The sequence below is a fragment of the Schistocerca piceifrons genome, chromosome X (genome assembly GCF_021461385.2).
Source record: "Schistocerca piceifrons isolate TAMUIC-IGC-003096 chromosome X, iqSchPice1.1, whole genome shotgun sequence".
Taxonomy (NCBI): domain Eukaryota; kingdom Metazoa; phylum Arthropoda; class Insecta; order Orthoptera; family Acrididae; genus Schistocerca; species Schistocerca piceifrons.
In genome coordinates, this window is record NC_060149.1 from 157783367 (window position 1) to 157801186 (window position 17820).

The window sequence follows — 17820 nt, forward strand, 5'->3', positions numbered from 1 at the left end:
CCCCCGGCCCAGACGGCATTGTGGCGGAGGTGGTGCAGTTCCTGGCACCTCAACTGGTGGCACCACTAACCCAGTTGTATAATGAATGCCTAAGACAGGAAAAATTCCCGAAAATCTGGAAAGAGGCAAACGTTGTCATAATCAAAAAGGGACCCAACAAGGACCCAGCGGATGTTAAGTCTTATAGGCCGATTTGCCTATTGAATGTCCTTGGGAAATTATTCGAAAAACTGCTAGCTGACAGACTGACTGCACACCGAGTGCTGTGTGGGATGAGTGGCAGGCAGTTCGGCTTCAGGCCGGGGCGATCGGCAACTGATGCGATCGCTCTGGCGGCTGAGGTCTGCGACTCTACCCCATACAAGTACGTGGTTGGCATCATGGTTGACATCAGTGGCGCCTTTGACAACCTGTGGTGGCCTTCGCTCTTCTCCTGCTTGCGGGAGAAGGAGTGTCCAGGGTCGCTATATGGTTCTCTGAGGAGCTATTGTGAAGGGCGGGAGGTCTGGCTATCATCCCCTAGCGCAGAGTAGGAAAATCCATAACTAAGGGATGTCCCCAGGGCTCCGTACTAGGTCCCCTGTTCTGGGACATCCACATGGAACCGCTTTGAGACAGTTTGGAACAGAGTGAAGAAGTGCTAGAGGTGATAGCCTACGCGGATGACCTCCTCTTGCTGGTCGGCGGCCGAAGCCGCGAGGACATGGAACCAAAAATAAACAGAGCGATGACCAAACTACAACTATGGTGCACAAATACTAAGATGACGATCTCACCGACCAAATCGACGTACTTATTACTGAAGGGACAGCTGGCGAGGAACCCTACAGTTAGAATCGGAGGCTCACCAGTAATAAGACGACAAGAGACTCGCTACCTGGGCGTCATCATCGATGAAAGGTGGAACTTTGGAAAGCACATTGAGTCCGTATCCCAAAAAGCATTGCAATTGTTAAACAATCTTACCTCAATAGGTCACAAACGATTTCATCTTCCACCACATCTAATCAAGTTGTATCACAATAGCATATTAACATCAGTAGTGGGTTACGGATCGGGAGTCTGGGCACATAGGCTCACAAGGGTGGTGCCTGCCATGGCAGTGAGAAGAGTACAAAGAAACATGCTTCTCCAGGAAATGCACTCTTAATAATAATGGGGCTTTGTCCTTTAGACATCAAAATTCGGGAACAAGCAGCTTGGTACTGGGTAAAGAAAGGGAACAACGCGGAAACAGAGAACATCATGGGAATACTGGTAATAGATAAGAGAGAAATACGTAGAAGGGGCGAGGACCTGTGGCAACAGTCTTGGGAAATGGAAGAAACTGGCAGAAGAACCTTTGAGTTCTTGCCAGTCGTAAAAGAAAGGCTAGGGATGAAGTACTTTGAGCCAACGCGGGGTCTAATACACTTTCTCACTGGTCATGGGCCCTACCCGACATACTTGTGTCGGTTTGGGAAAAAGGCTACACCCGAGTGTGACTGTGGTGCTTCGGAGGGCACTCCCGACCATGTGGTTTACGAGTGCCCCCTTTTCGATGATGTAGCAATGACACTAAGACAACAACTTCCACACAATAACACATATGACTTATTAAGACACAAAGGAACTTTCGACACTTTAAACAAATTGGCAGACGAGGTGTCACGAAAAGTATTGACGGCATACCTGACTGACTTTCATGATTAAGACATAAACCAAATGTGTCCCATTACGAGATACATGAGGGTCGTTCACGATTAGTGACATTTACCGAATGTGTCCGATTACCCTCATCCTATACCGCCTGCGCGTGGACGGGTCGACTTCTTAGTTGCAATCCGCCACGTGCAGGACTAGGAGGATCAGGGTACACCAATGAAGACTAAAAAGCACCGGAATTGACGTAGGTTAGTAGTAGTTGTAGCTCTAGATATAGAAATTAAGTTAGGAACCTGCAGCGACAAACAGTCTGGGCCAGCCCAGTGTCAGGGGCACGCTCATCGGGATTAGCCTAAAGCAGTAGGTTTATATCTATGCTGACACACCTGTAACGCTGCAGGCAGTTAGGAATTAACTAGTAGGAAGATATTAACAATTAGTAAGTAGATTTTAGCTGTAGTCTGCCTATTGTCTTCTAGTAGTCTGTCTGTAGCTTACAATAATTAACATAGCATAATATAATAATAATAATAAACAGAAATAGCTGCTGAACATCAAGTATGTAGATCAGTTAAGACCCACTAATCACTAAGGTAGTGGGTTCTATTGTATAAAATATTATTAATGTTGAATAAAGTTCTAGGGGACTGATGACCTCAGAAGTTAATTCCCGTAGTGCTCAGAGCCATTTGAACTTTTTTTTTTTTGACATTTCTTTCAATACCAGGATCCGTTTGGTTGTCATCCGCGGCACTCTTATAGCAGAGGGGTACGTCGACGATAATCTATGCCCCGTTTCGTTTCCCTTTACTGTAAGCCATCCTGCGGTTACATTCCAACAAGATAATGCCCGTCCGCAGACGGTGGAATTTTGTACTGCTTGTCTTCGTGCGTGTCAGATCCTACCTTGGTCAGCTACGTTACCGGATGTCTCCCCAATTGGGAACGTTTGGGGAATTATGGGCAGGGCCCTTCAATCAACTCGATATTTTGTTGATCTAACAGGCCAATTGGATAGAATGTAGCACGATATCCTCCAGGCGCATATCCAACAACTTTATCAATCGATGCCATGCCGAACAACTGCTTGCATAAGGACTAGAGGTTGACCAACACGATACTGACTTGCTTAGTTTGTGAAGCTCTTTCTCTTGAATCAATCATCCAATTTTTCTCAAAACGTAATCATTTTTGGGACATTTTGGGACATGACATACACCGAACTAGGTACCATGGGGATAACTCCTTGGTACTGCATCGTTTTTTGTCTTAGAGTCTATTACAACATATATCTGGTCTTATAAACGAGTCTTCGCATTAGAGGATGTAAGTACAGATCAAAAATATATAAGAAAGCTGAAACTGAGCGCATCAGACACATTTCAGCTTACTGTATTATGTATATGACGGCCTTTACAGTACTTTAACATGCCTGAGCCAGACCTACGAATCTAACAAATGTTAACGTTAGTTCATGTAGCATAACAGTCACAGTACTCTGTCGGCCGTATTAAACGCCATACAGTAAGTTAAAGTCTGTCTTCTGTGCAGTATGTCAACCATGTTAACTATTTTTGCTCTGCTCTAATGTTGTGTAATGCGGCGAGCAGGTTGTAAGACCAAATATATGTTGTAATATTTCGATGATGACGTGTCATTCAGGTATGTCGAACATTTTTTGACATTTCACTTTCACACTTGATGATGATTCTAGATCTGAAACCACAACAACGTGGAGCGAATGAATATTAAAATATACAATTATATGAAGGTAATTTCTCTGAAAAAAAGAGAGAGGTTTTTACCTCAGACAGTACAAGAGTTTGCGTTCTTTCGCGGAGCAAGAAGCCAAGAGTAATGGGCCGTCGTCCAATACAGAGATGTGCGAGTGAGGCTTCATTTCGTCTCTGTGAATTGCAGATACGCCCCGACTTGATAATTTCACGGTCCACAACCTGTTACCTATCAACGCCAGCAACGCTTCTTCCATTTCGAGCATGATCTTCTAGCTAAAATGTGAGGTTAAAGCTTATGGGACTATAGAACATAGTTACACTGTGTCACCACCACACTCGAATTTTTAAAATATAGCCCTATGCATGAATTCCGAAAGATCTCGTTATTCGTAGATAATTATGGGTAAGTCATTAGGTAGGCAGGCTATGAACGGTCAAAACGCAGGTGCGTGGGGTTCAGAAGATATTTTGTAGGACTGTCACATCATGAAGTGCTACCTCCTGTTGTGAAAGGGTGGCTCGCTAGCCTCAAAGCAGCGGCTGGACATGTAGACAGGTCAGAAACGGCACTGTGGTCACACAATTACCAGTATTGGACTGCGTTCTGTGTCTTTATGTATGGCGAACGACTGGATTCGCTGCGTGCATTTATAATCGAACGGGGACTATACAAGGGTTCCAAGAAACTCGAGCACAGGAATTCGGTCGGACCCATGTTCTATGTGAAGAGCATTCTAAAATATCATCTGCAGTTTGGGACCACGTTTTTAGTTGCTCTCAGTGGGACAGTCACTTATGTTTCTGCCTGAAAACCAATATTTAAAATTCCAAGCCCTAGAAGGTTAAAGAAATGCATATGACGCTTAAAACTAACTTGCTTGAATTTTTACATTCAAAACTTGAGATCTGTTTTTAACGTCGAATAGTCGACCATCAGAAACTTCGTACGTATCTGGTGCTTTTTTCTGTAAGGATGGAAATTGAAGACATTATTTGTAGATAATTAACGAACAAGAAGCACTCAAGCGGTTCTTATCGTGGGCGTAAAAATGTGTATCATTGTTGCCATCAACGTCACACTTAAAATACTGCAATGTAGAACACAGTTTTGTAGAGTGTAGCAATCAGACATAAAATTGCAGAAAATGTAGCTATAGCGTGAGGAGAGTAATGGAAAATAAAAAATTAAACAGTAGACGTCTCTCAAAACGCAATGTTTGGTCTATTTGATTATATTGCACTTCCAAATAATATCGTGGTCTCTCCACAGACGAAGAAAACCGCTAATAATGTGAAGGCAGAGCAACAGAGGCAGTCTTATAGCAGTCTTTAGCAGGGTCAGGCTATCAGAGGTACCATTGTATCTCCTAAACCCATTCTGTCAGCAAAGAAACACCTGTCTGATTCCAAAGTCCAGCAAATGGGCCGTTTGTAACGAGGCAGCACTACAAACACGCATATAAATGACATGCACTGTTCTTACTAACTACACTCTGTGTAAAAAAAAAATTACGTGATTATCTACAGTACATTGTACATATTTTCGTTAGTACTAATTATGTTTCAGTTTATTGATTCCATAAGGCCAAATAAATACTGTGAAGGCTGCATAATGAAGCCTCTGTAGAAGCTGATGTTCCCCTGAAGGGAAAAAATATCGTTTTATTATTAAAGTGTTCTTCCGTTGCAAGATAGAGTAAGTAATAACGCTTTTGACAGTTAGAGGATTGACGCACGAGGAGAGAGCATAGGCAGTCCCCGATTAGCCACTGCTGAGGTCATTCAGCTTCAAACGGTTGCACTGCTACGAAGGGGTGGATACCGGACTGCGAATATTAAATTTTGTCGGATGGAATAATGTTGGGGCAAGCAAGTCAAACTGACGCTCGTGCCACGATCTGGTGATGAAAAGGCAGATTTAATATGGATGGAATGCTGTGAGATGGAAATCACCCAATAATCGTGTTGGACTGGCGCTTGGCTTGCTTTGAATGGTCAAAGGATACAACAATCTGGTGACGGGAAGCTGTACATAGGCACAATCATTAATCATTCCCTCTAGTTTTGGGAAGGGAGATAAGCTTTCTTTTCTTTTTGCTTCTTGTGTTTGCAAACGAAAATACATGTATGTGCCTGTTACATTCTCATAAGTGGGTATGTAAGGATTTAGATATGACTTTTCATACATTCTTTCCTTCTCTTTCCCATACAGACAATGTTATATTTAATAATAGTTTCATATGTGTGCCGTAATTTCGATATATATTCGACTGTGCTGCTGTCAGAGTAACGCTTTTACTTACGAAATTTTAATACGGCAACTAATGTAAACATTAGTTTAGTTCTTTCATGTGCAGTTAAGATGAAAGTTTGTGAGTTCCAAAACGTATTGAATTCTTCAGTAATAACAAAGCTCATACCTGCTGCTACCACGCGAAAAGTTTGTGTAGAGATTCTCAACTGGTTTAGTCGTTCTATCAGTACGATGAAGATATGCTAAGTTTTGTAATGAGGAAAGATATTTGGCGCTGATGTAACTATAGGAAGCTAATGCCTGTTTCATTATCCACTTCTTTGCTGAATTCGATTAGGTGCACGAAATAAAAAAACAGTCTGCCTGTTGTTTGAATAATAAAATAAGTAACTATCCTAGTGTCACTGGTTACACAGTTTTAATTTAATAGGTTTGCAGACGGAATTTCTGAAGAAGGCGCGATACACAGGTCCCTGTTACATTTATGACTGTTGGTTTGGAAGGTCTGAGGACTGAAAGGATCCCCTTCAAGCATTAGATCAGTAAATTACGAAAATATCAACGCTAATGTGCTTCAGAAAAGGCCATGGACTTTTGTATTAGGTTCTTCAGAGCGACGATAAACCTGAAAGTCACCAAGATAGTTTCTCAGACCACAGTTACTTAGTGAAAAATTGTTACTTCAAAAAAAATATTATTTTCAATTCGTGTTTTGGCAGTAACTACTATGAAGTTTCATATGCTGTGCCCGATAACATTGAGGCTTAATTTAGTTGCTATCCAGTGAAGCTTTACAAACCTCATGATATAACATTTGGTGCTCTGAACGAGGCAAGAAGAACAGCAAGATTACACAATATCTACATCTACATGGATACTCTGCAGATCACATTTAAGTGCCTCTCATGTGAAGCAATTTGGCTTTTTTATTCACAGTATACACCGGTTAGCTCTGTACTACGAAAATTCGACACTAAGAAGAGAATTTTCATAGCCTGTTACACATCAAGAGGCATGGTTACTTTTGCAGCCTTCTTCAGTATCCACAGGAATTTGCCACAGCCATCACCTGTATCTCAAATTATTGGTTCAATACTGCATAAAAGCGTTGAGCAGTTATTAGGTTTCTTATTCAACTAATAATGCTATTCTGTATAAACTTTGTGTCGCAAACCCATACTTAATCCCTAGTCATTTACCGAGGCAGGGTTCTTCTCCAGGTGCTGGAAAGTTTCCGAGTATCTTATTTTTTTGAACTGAAAAGTAATTATTTTCAGCAACGGAAATTAGGAAGTTTTATGGAGTAGTAAATTTCATAATTATTCAGTTATCCTAGTTTTCGAACTACTCCACTCGTACTTTTTCATAAAATAATACTTAAAGTTTTACGAAACCACAACTGCAAAGACACGACATAAAGTGTTTTGTTTAAATGTTGTTCTTATCGAAATCCCAGTACAGTAGGAAAGTTATATGAATAATACTGGGATTATTCAGAATTGTTACCGGCTATTAAAGTTTGAGGGCCACTGTTCAGAATAATTACCGAGCATATTTGCAATAGTACTTATATTTGAAGTGTGTGTAATTGAAAGGTGTTTATCTTAGAGTGTATTAACTAAAATGTTCAGTTTTGATCTGAATCAGTTTATAGAAATGTTTCAGGGTCCGCATTTAAGCTGTCGAACCAGTTTTGCAGAATGTATTTCATTAATAGTAAAAAACAAGCGCAGCTTTCATTCTTATAACTTTTACATTCTATAGTAATGAACTCACTAGCACTTTTCAAACTGTAAAAGACCTAGGAACAACATGTTTATTTGAGTTATATAGTATAAAGATGTGAATGCTCCTTGAGTGAGCAAATAATAATCAGAATAGAGGATATAATTATCACAAAACCATTTCAATGACAGTATTTAAAAGTAATGATGCTGATAAAGTGACCTCATGTCTAAGTTAGTAGTGTTCCACTTGTAATGAAGATTCGATTTCTGATTTAATAAACAGGTAGTAAGTGTTAATGAGAGCCATTTCCCCCCTTCGGAGGTTCGAGTCCTCGGTCGGGCATGGGTCTGTTCTTAGTATAAGTTAGTTTAAGTAGTGTATCAGTCTAGGGACCGATGACCTCGGAAGCTTGGTCCCTTAGAAATTAACACAAATTTGAACATTTGAGAGCCATTTGTTGCCAAAACATATTACTACTCATTCTGTTATTCATAGCAAATCACTCGTGTAGTACGTGCTGAGTTGTGCTTCTATCTTGTGTCCCTTATGCAAAAACAGTATTTCAATATCAGGTAAAGCAAATACTAATGGTTTACTTTCCTTATGAAGAGTGCTAGTAGTTGATACAACTTTGCCTTATTAGGCTGGCTACCAGTTACCTTTTGCGTTATCACAGTTCACTTTAGTACTAACAGAATCTTGGTTAAGTTCCAATTTTGTTCTGCTATTAGGTCCTTCAGTAGATATACGAGGATTGGAACTTAAATAGTGGGAACTATTTATTTACAACCGATACAAAAGAGTTACATGTCTGCACCTGTTACTGTCCTTCAAAGTAGTCACCAGCGTTGTGTAAAACCCGTTGCCAACGATGTGAAAGGCGTAGTATACCGTTATGTGAGCCTGTTCTGTTGACGGTGCGAATGGAGCGGTGTAAAGTTATGGTGATTCTCGTGTACGACTGAGATGGTTTTATCCTAACGCATTACGTTCCTCCACGGCAAACCGTCAGTGCACAGTATTACTGTTCGTTTTGGGAACTTCACCTGCGACCAGCTTTGCGAAAGAAGCAGCGACACTTTCCCCCATCATTTTGCACGACAATGCGCGGGCGCATACAGCGCAAGCTGTGGCTGCTCTGTTCGGTCGATGGGACTGGGAAGTACTGTACCATCGACCATACTCCCCGAACTTACGACCCTGTGACTTTGATTTGATTCCGAAGAAGAAGGAGCCACTTCGTGGCATTCGCTTCAGAACTGTTCCAGATATTCGACAGGCAGTAGACCGCTCCATTCGCACCATCAACAGAACAGGCTCTGCTAACGGTATACTGCACCCCCCACATCGCTGACAACGAGTTCTACACAACGCTGTTGACTACTTTGAAGGACAGTAACAGGTGCAAACATGTAACTCTTTTGAATCGGTTGTGAATAAATAGTTGCCACTATTTAAGTTCCAACTCTCGTATTTACAGAAACGAGAATTAGTCGAATAGGTTATCCATTACACACTGTCATGATAAAATAAAAATCCTTTCACAGGAGTGATATTTTTCTAAATGTTAGTTACATAGTACGAACCGGTAGTATTATAGGCTCCATTGCGCAACAGCAAATGATGACAAACGTTCGTACTACAGTATGAAGTTAATACTACGGCAAGGGTTTACTTTACGACTTCAGTGACTTTAGAAAGTAGATAATTAAAGCACAACTAGCCTTGCTTCTAACTTATATGAATGCGTGTTATTACTATTCAGTATGCTGGTTCATTAAAGTGTAGTCTGTGCTGTATAACAGCATGCTTTGGCATTATCAGCAGAACATAACAATGGTTTTGATCCACCTAGCATGAGGGTCACAATAATGATGGCTGAATTTGATATCAGTTTTAGCTTAACTAAGACGAGTTTTTCATAATTCTAGGCATTGTTTGCTTTGGTTCAAATATAAAACTATTCGTGTAGGTCAATGCATTTTAAGCTGTAAGTAGCACTATCAGTTGTGCCTACGTGTGTTTGAAAATGTTATAGAAAAACTTGTTATGGATTTTGGTAACTTTAATGGATGGTTCAAAGGTCATCGACTAACGTGTAGTTTATTTCAGAAGCGCCAAGAGAAGGGCATGTGGATTTTAATGAGGGATATAGACAATTCAGATGTGGAAAAATTTGACGGTCCATTGTGCTCGTAAAGTGTTGCACAATAATAGATCTTTGGGTCGGTGTACCTTAGTCTGTAGGTTCTATCAGTAGTGTCAGTATGCTAGTCATATGTATTATTGTAAAGTTATAGAACAGTTAGGTTTTAACGGTAGTGACATGTGTGTTTTATGCTTAAAATCTTAGACACTTTGAGCATTATTTTAATTTAGGTCAAAGATCGAATTTTCGTTTTCAGTCAGAAATCTATTATTTTATTTGTGTTATACAATAAGAAACCCATGAGCGTGATGAAGTCCAAAAATCGATTTTTTTCAGTCATCGGTCTTTTAACTGGTTTGAGGTAGGCTGCCAAGAAGTCATCTTATGCGCTAACCTCTTCATCTCAGAATATTCTCTGATGCCATAATACGTGTCCTATCATCCTGTCCTTTCTTCTTGTCATTGCTTTCCATACGTTTCTTCCTTCGCTTGTCCTGTGGAGAGCTTCTGTACACCTGATTTTCAACATTATTCTGTAGCACCACATCTCAAACGCTTCGATTATCTTATGTTACAGTTTTGCTACTGCCCATGATCCACCACCATTCAACGCTGCGAACCAAACTTACATTCGTCAACATAAGACATACCAGTAGACTTCTCTTGGCCAGGAATGCTCTCTTCGCCTGTGCTAGGTTGCCTTTATGTCCTTCTTACTTCAGCCGTCATGGCTAATTTTGCCTGCAAGGTAGCAGAATTCCTTAACCTCATCTACTTCATGATCCCCGGTTGTGTTGTTAAGTTCCTCGTTATTCCCATTCATGCTACATTTCATAAGTTTTAGCCTTACCAGTTTACTCTTAATCCATATTCTGTACTTAATACAATATTCAATCCATCCAGCAGATCGTGTAACTCGTCTTCACTTTCAGTGAGGATGGAAATATCATCAGAAAATCTTCTCATTGATTTCCTTTCGTTCTGAATTTTAATCCCATTCTTTAACCTTTCTTTTATTTCTGTAATCGATTCTTCGACGTATAGACTGAAGAGAAGGGGCGAAAGTGTGCGTAACAATCTTACACACTTGTTTAATCCGAGCACTTCGTTCTTTGTCTAGCACTCTTATTATTCGGTCTTGGTTCTTATGCCTGTTGTACGTTACCTGTTTGTTTCCGAAGTTCGAACATTATGCACCACTTTGCGATGTCGAACTCTTGTTCCAGGTCGATGAATGCTATGAACGTCTCTTGATTTTCCTTCGGTCTTGCTTCCATTACCAAGCGAAACGTAAGAAGCGCCTCTCAGTTCCCTTCACGTTTTACAACGTCAAACTGATCGTCATCTAGCTGATCCTCAATTTCCTTTTCCATTGGTCTGTATATTATTCTCTTCAGAAGCAAGGATATATGAGCTGGATATGTGAGCTGTTAAGCTGATCGTAGGATAAGTTTCACACTTACCTTACTATCTTCAGAAATGTGTGAATGATTTTTTTCCGAAAGTCAGATGGTGCGCCGCCCGTCTTATACACTTAAGAGCCACGAAAACTGGTACACCTGCCTAACATCGTGTAGGACCCCCGCGAGCACGCAGAAGTGCCACAATATGACGTGGTATAGTCTCTACTAATGTCTGAAGTAGCGCTGGACCGCATGAAACCGTGAATCTTGCAGAGATGTCCATAAATCCGTAATAGTACGAGGGGATAGAAATCTCTTCTGAACAGTACGTTGCAAGGCATCCGTATTGTGCACAGTAATGTTAATGTCTGGGGAGTTTGGTGACCAGCGAAAGTGTTTAAACTTAGAAGAATGTTCCTGGTGTCACTCTGTAGCAATTCTGGAAGTGTGGGGCGTCGCATTTTCCTGCTGGAATTGCCCAGTGCACAATGAACATGAATGGATGCAGGTGACCTGACAGGATAGTTATGTACATGTCACCTGTCAGAGTCGTAACTCGACGTACCAGGGATCCTATATCACTATAATTGCATACGCTCACACCATTACAGAGCCTCCACCAGCTTGAATAGTTTCCTGCTGGCATGCACGGTCGATGGATTCATGAGGTTGTCTTCATACCCTTACACGTCCATCCGCTCGATCCATTTAAAATGTCTGACAAGGCAACATGTTTCCACTCATCAGAAATCCTATGTCAGTGTTTGCGGCCCCAGGCTAGGCGTAATTCTTTGTGTAGTGCAGTTATCAAGGGTATACGAGTGGGTACTCCGAAAGCCCATATCGATGATGTTTCGTCGAATGGTTCGCCCGCTGACAGTTGTTGATGGCCCAGCATTGAAATCTGTAGCAGTTAGCGGAAGGATTTAAGTTCTGTCTCGTTGAACGATTTTGTTTAGTTGTCGTTGGTACCGTTCGCGCAGGATCTTTTTCCGACAGCAGCGATGTCGGAGATTTGATATTTTACCGGAGTCCTGATATTCAAGGTACACTCGTGAAATGGTTGAACGGGAAAATCCCCACTTCATCGCTACCTCGGAGATACTGTGTCCCATCGCTCGTGCGCCGACTATAACACCACGTTCAAACTCACTTAAATCTTGATAACCTGCCATCGTAGCAGCAGTAACCGATCTAACAACTACGCGAGACACTTGTTGTCTTATATAGGGGTTCCCGACGGCAGCACTGTATTCTACTTGTTTACATATCTCTGTGTCTGAATACTCACACCTACACCAGTTTCTTTGTCGGTTCAGTGTAGATTCTGAACACAGACTCGAATAGTCGTTTATTTGCCACTTCCCGAATGATTTTAAAAATTCCGATGGAGTGTTATCTATCCCTTCTGCCTTCTTTGACGTCAGGTCTTCTAGAGCTCTTTTAAATTCTGACTCTAATAGTGGACGACCAATCTCATCCGTATCGAAACTAGTTTCGTCTTCTAATACGTCGTCAGACAGGTCCTCGCCTTCGTATTGGCCTTCAGTGTACCCTTTTCTCCTATATGATCTCTTGACCACTTTTCTGCAATAAATTAATAAGGGACTTAACTGCCAAGGTCATCAGTCCCTAAGCTTACACACTACTTAACCTAAATTATCGGCCGGCCGGAGTGGCCGAGCGGTTCTAGGCGCTACAGTCTGGAACCGCCCGACCGGTACGGTCGCAGGTTCGAATCCTGCCTCGGGCATGGATGTGTGTGATGTCCTTAGGTTAGTTAGGTTTAAGTAGTTCTAAGTTCTAGGGGACTGATGACCACAGAAGTTAAGTCCCATAGTGCTCAGAGCCATTTGAACCTAAATTATCCTAAGGACAAAAATACACACCCATGCGCGAGGGAGGACTCGAACCTCCGCCGGACCAGCCGCACTGTACACGACTGCAGCGCCTCAGACCGCTCGGCTAATCCGGCGCGGCAATCTCTTTACTGCTTTAAGATTGGAATTCCCGTTGCAATTTTTAATGTTACCATCCTTGATTTCAGTTTCACCGAAGATAGTCTTGACTTTTCTATATGTTGAATCAGTCCTTCAATGATCATTTCTGCTTCTGTTTCTTCACATTAGGTTACCATGCATTTACTATTTATTTAAATCCTAACGGGTTTATACAGGGTTAGTCACTGACTATTACCACGAAGAATAACTCCAAAAGTATGATAGTAGTTGAAAAATTTGTGGAACAAACGTTGCATGGGACAACTGGAGCCATACTATGACGTTGGTTTTTTGTTTCCAGGTGGGGTCGCGTCAGACATATGAAGGTCAACTTTGTTTTCTTTACATGGGATGCTATAGTTTGGTACTTATTGGCTGATAGCGGCTATAGAAAAGAATCCAATGATGTTTAACAGTAAGGTGTTTGAAGGTCAACGAAGGTCACAAAGGTGACATGAACGTCCATTTACAGAAGGTGTTCGAAGTGATGACCACTGGTATCAATGCAGTGCTGCAATCTTCTTATCATGGACTGAGTGGAATTCCTTATCACATCGGCACTTATCGAAACACAGGCTCTGACAATTCTCTTTCACATATCGTGTAAACAATAAATATTCTACAAATACAGCGTACCCATCTAACGTGCCATTGACATGTAAACACCATTCGATGGTTTCACAATACAACACTAACAGGAACGGTAGAACTAATATAGTAGAATCAAGCGAATGTGAATGATGTACTCCTTCGAAGAACAAGTCCATATGCATCTCATTTACGGAGAATGCTAACGAAATTCAGTGATAGCTAGAGACCTATATGCTGAAAGATATCCTCAACGTACTCACTCTACACATCGTACATTTATATATGTGTATGATAAACTGAGAACAAGTGAATCTTTAACACATCGGAAACATATCCGGCAAAGAAAAGTTACTATAGATGAAACGGAGATAGGTACTCTTGCCACTGTAGATCGAGTTCCTTGTGTTAGTTCGCGTCAGATCGCAAGAGAATCTGGCATGAACCAGAGTAGTATTGTTCGTGTTCTGCATCGCCATAAACATAATCCTTACCATATCAGTCTCCACCAAGAGTTAAGTGGTACGGAATGTATGCGTCGCATTTGATTTTGCCGATGGGCTCAACTTCAGATTCAGAGAGTTGACACATTGATTAATTTGATTTTATTTACTAATGAGGCTACATTCACAAACCATGGAAATAATCATTTGCATAACATGCATTATTGGGCAACTGAAAATTCATCCTGTCTCCGGCAAGTTTCACTCCAAAAACTGTGGTCGGTGAATGTATGGTATGGGATTGTGGAGGACAGAATTGTAGGCCCTTAACTTATCGTAGGAAATGTTAGTAGTAGGAAGTACACCACAGTCCTGCAAGAAACATTAGGTCTGTTATTGGAAGAAGTACCTTTATGAACAAGGAAGATATTGTGGTATCAACACGATGGGTGTCCGGCATATTTTTCGCTGATGGCTAGAAATGAGTTGCAGAGACATTTCCCAAATCGTTGAATTGGACGCGGCGGAGAAGAGTCGCGGCCGGTTCTTTCGGAAGACTTGACGCCTCTGGGTTTTTTATTGTGGGGATTCGTAAAAGACATTGTTTGTAAAATGGTTCAGATGGCTCTGAGCACTATATGACTTAACTTCTGAGGAAATCAGTCGCCTAGAACTTAGAACTAATTAAACCTAACTAACCTAAGGAAATCACACACATCCATTCCCGAGGCAGGATTCGAACCTGCGAACGTAGCGGTCGCTCGGCTCTAGACTGTAGCGCCTAGAACCGCACGGCCACTCAGGCCGGTGACATTGTTTATAAAGCCGTTCTATCTACACTTGAAGATATGAGAGAGAGAATTATAAGAGCATGTGTTTTAATAAGTGCCGATGTGATAGCAAATATCACTCAATTCATGACAAAAAGATTGCGCTACTGCATTGATGCTAATGATTACCACCTCGAACACCTTATGTCAATGGACGTTTATGCCACCTTTATGACCTTCGTTGACCTTCAAAGACCTTACCGTTACACAACACTGAATTCGTTTCGAGTACCAAACTATAGCATCCCATTTAAAAAAAAACAAAGTTGACCTTCAAATCACTGATGCATCCCCACCTAGCACCAAAAACCCAGCATCCTATTGTGGTCTCCTTCGTCCCATGCAACTTTTGTCCGACAAACGTTACAGCTACTACCATACTTTCGGAGTTATTCTTGGTGGCAATAGTTAGTGAATCACCCTGTGTAGGCGCAGTCCCGTGTTTTGCTCGACATGTTTTTACTTCTTTTTTTGTCGACGAGCTGAAGTCTTACATCTGCTACCCAAGGTTTCTTCATACTTACTATCCTTGTATCTCTGTTTGTCTATCCAGCATCTTTGACAGGATTCTTTAGAAGCGTTCTCTCCTCTTCAACTGAGCAACCTACTCTGGTGTTCCTATAGCAGTATCCACAGCCTTAGCGAACTTCAGCCATATTAAATGAAAAGTATTGCCTTTATTACAAATTACTAAGGACTACTAGCGGTTGTGTACAATAACTTTTCGACAAAGGTTGCTATATTTACCAGTTGTAACTATGGTGTCAACATCGTGACACTTGAAAAGCGTCACAGATGTGGAATATACTTAATGTGAGGCTCTGTTGTGCCCTAAACCAAGCACGGTACACAGAACGAAGTATGAACACCACCACCTGTTGCTGTTGACAAGCAACAGGAGTTTAAAGCAGGTGTTGACATTATTTCGCGTTTTTGCAGAGCACACTGAACACGCATTCAACAGGACGACGATTGAAACATGCGTCCGGCCCTCCAGATTTAGATTTCCCGTGATATCCGTAAATCGCTCCAGGCAAATTCCGATGTACATAGTTCCTTTGAAAGGGCACGGCCGATTGCCATCCCCATACTTGACACAATCCTAGCTTGTGCTCCGTCTCTAATGACCTCTATGTCGACAGGAAGTTAAAATCACTCCTCCTCCTTTCCTTCCGTTTTTGATGTTTTCCGGAAAAGTATTTAAAGTAAAACCCGTCTTCAGCTACTACATAGTACTAATTCGATTTTACGTCACACAAGTAGACATTCATTTTTCACTATTTATGAAGAACGTACTGCATGGGCGTTAAGGAATGAAAATCGCAATGAGATACTTAATTTTAGGTTTGGAATAATGTTATGGATACCAGTTTGACATAAACATTGCACTTTTTTGTTACTGACTTATTTTTGCAGATGTTTTAGACATAGGAAGAACATTGTCATACTTGACAAGCATCATAGATGTGTAATGAAGTTAATATCTGGTGGTCACTATAATGTCTGTCTGTCTTTGATATCAGACGTGTTTTAACATGGTAATAAAACTCGTCGTAAAGTTCACTTTAAGCTGTAGTGTCCAAGCGTATTTTGCATTAATGTATTTGTGGTGTCACCGCCAGACACCACACTTGCTAGGTGGTAGCCTTTAAATCGGCCGCGGTCCGTTAGTATACGTCGGACCCGCGTGTCGCCACTGTCAGTGATTGCAGACCGAGCGCCACCACACGGCAGGTCTAGAGAGACTTACTAGCACTCGCCCCAGTTGTACAGACGACTTTGCCAGAAGGGGATCACTGACAATTACGCTGTCATTGCCGAGACGATAGTTAGCATAGCCTTCAGCTACATCATTTGCTACGACCTAGCAAGGCGCCATAGCATTTGATAATTAATATTGTGAAGCATGTACAGTAACGAGAGATGTTCTACAATTGTGGATTAAAGTTAAGTATTACAGCAACTGCGTCCGGTTTTCTAAGTTCTCATTTCCTTGTAATATTCCAGACCTCACGCCAATCTGCGTGAGCTTAAAAGCGTGCATTTCGGCCTCCTCTAGCAACACGGTGTTGGCTCCTCTGCCAACACTTCAGTATTCATGTTATATTATGCCAACAGAATGTGAGATTTGTTATAACAAACAAAACAGTCAGTCAGCGAGTTCAGTCTTGCCAGAGCCTATTCAACATCTGTTTCGTACTACGCCTATGGGATGTAACATTTCTCGAATACTCAGTTAGGGAGTTCAGTCTTACCTATGCCTGCCTGTCCGCCTTGTGAAATACGCGAACTTACAGGTTAGAGGTTGCGAAGTTGTCCGGAGCAGGGCCGGTTTATGGCCCAAGCAACATAAGGCGCCACTTGGGGTGCCAAGCTGAGAGAGTGGCCGAAGTGCAAGATCTGTGCACACTGCGCATCACAATTTGTAACGAAACCAGACGTAATTGAAAATGTACAAGGAAGACAGGGCAAATGATAAGTTCTTGTGTGGAATTGGTCCTGCTTCGGAGTATACATGAAACATATGAGTTAACGAACATTGCGTTCTCATTTAAATATATGGCCGGAAGAGTCAGCCTACAGGAATTGTGAAACAAACCCAGTCGTCCAGGACTGCGTGCTGCAAAGGGCCCACGAGACGTGGAAATTTACAGACGTCTAATGTCTATTGAGGTCTAAGCGCTGTAGTGGGTGAGTGAGACAGACCAGATCCTACATCCTAGGGAAACCCAGTAGAAGCCGTTTGCGGCCGAGGAGACGTAGCAGTGTTAAATATGGCAGACCTAAGATCATATCTATAATGGTTTAGGATTTACTGTTTAAGTGAAATTAACAGGTTTTGTAACAAAGACCTGAATGCTAAATTCTCAACTCTTTGATCGATTTTAACGATCGACATTTAATATAGAAGAGCATCATTAAAATGACAAATGTTGTAAATATCAATACTGCATTTTTATTTGCTTAAAAGATTTAGTAAATTTAAATTATCAGTATGTACAGATAAACATCAGATCATCATTTCCTCCACACAAAACACACTGA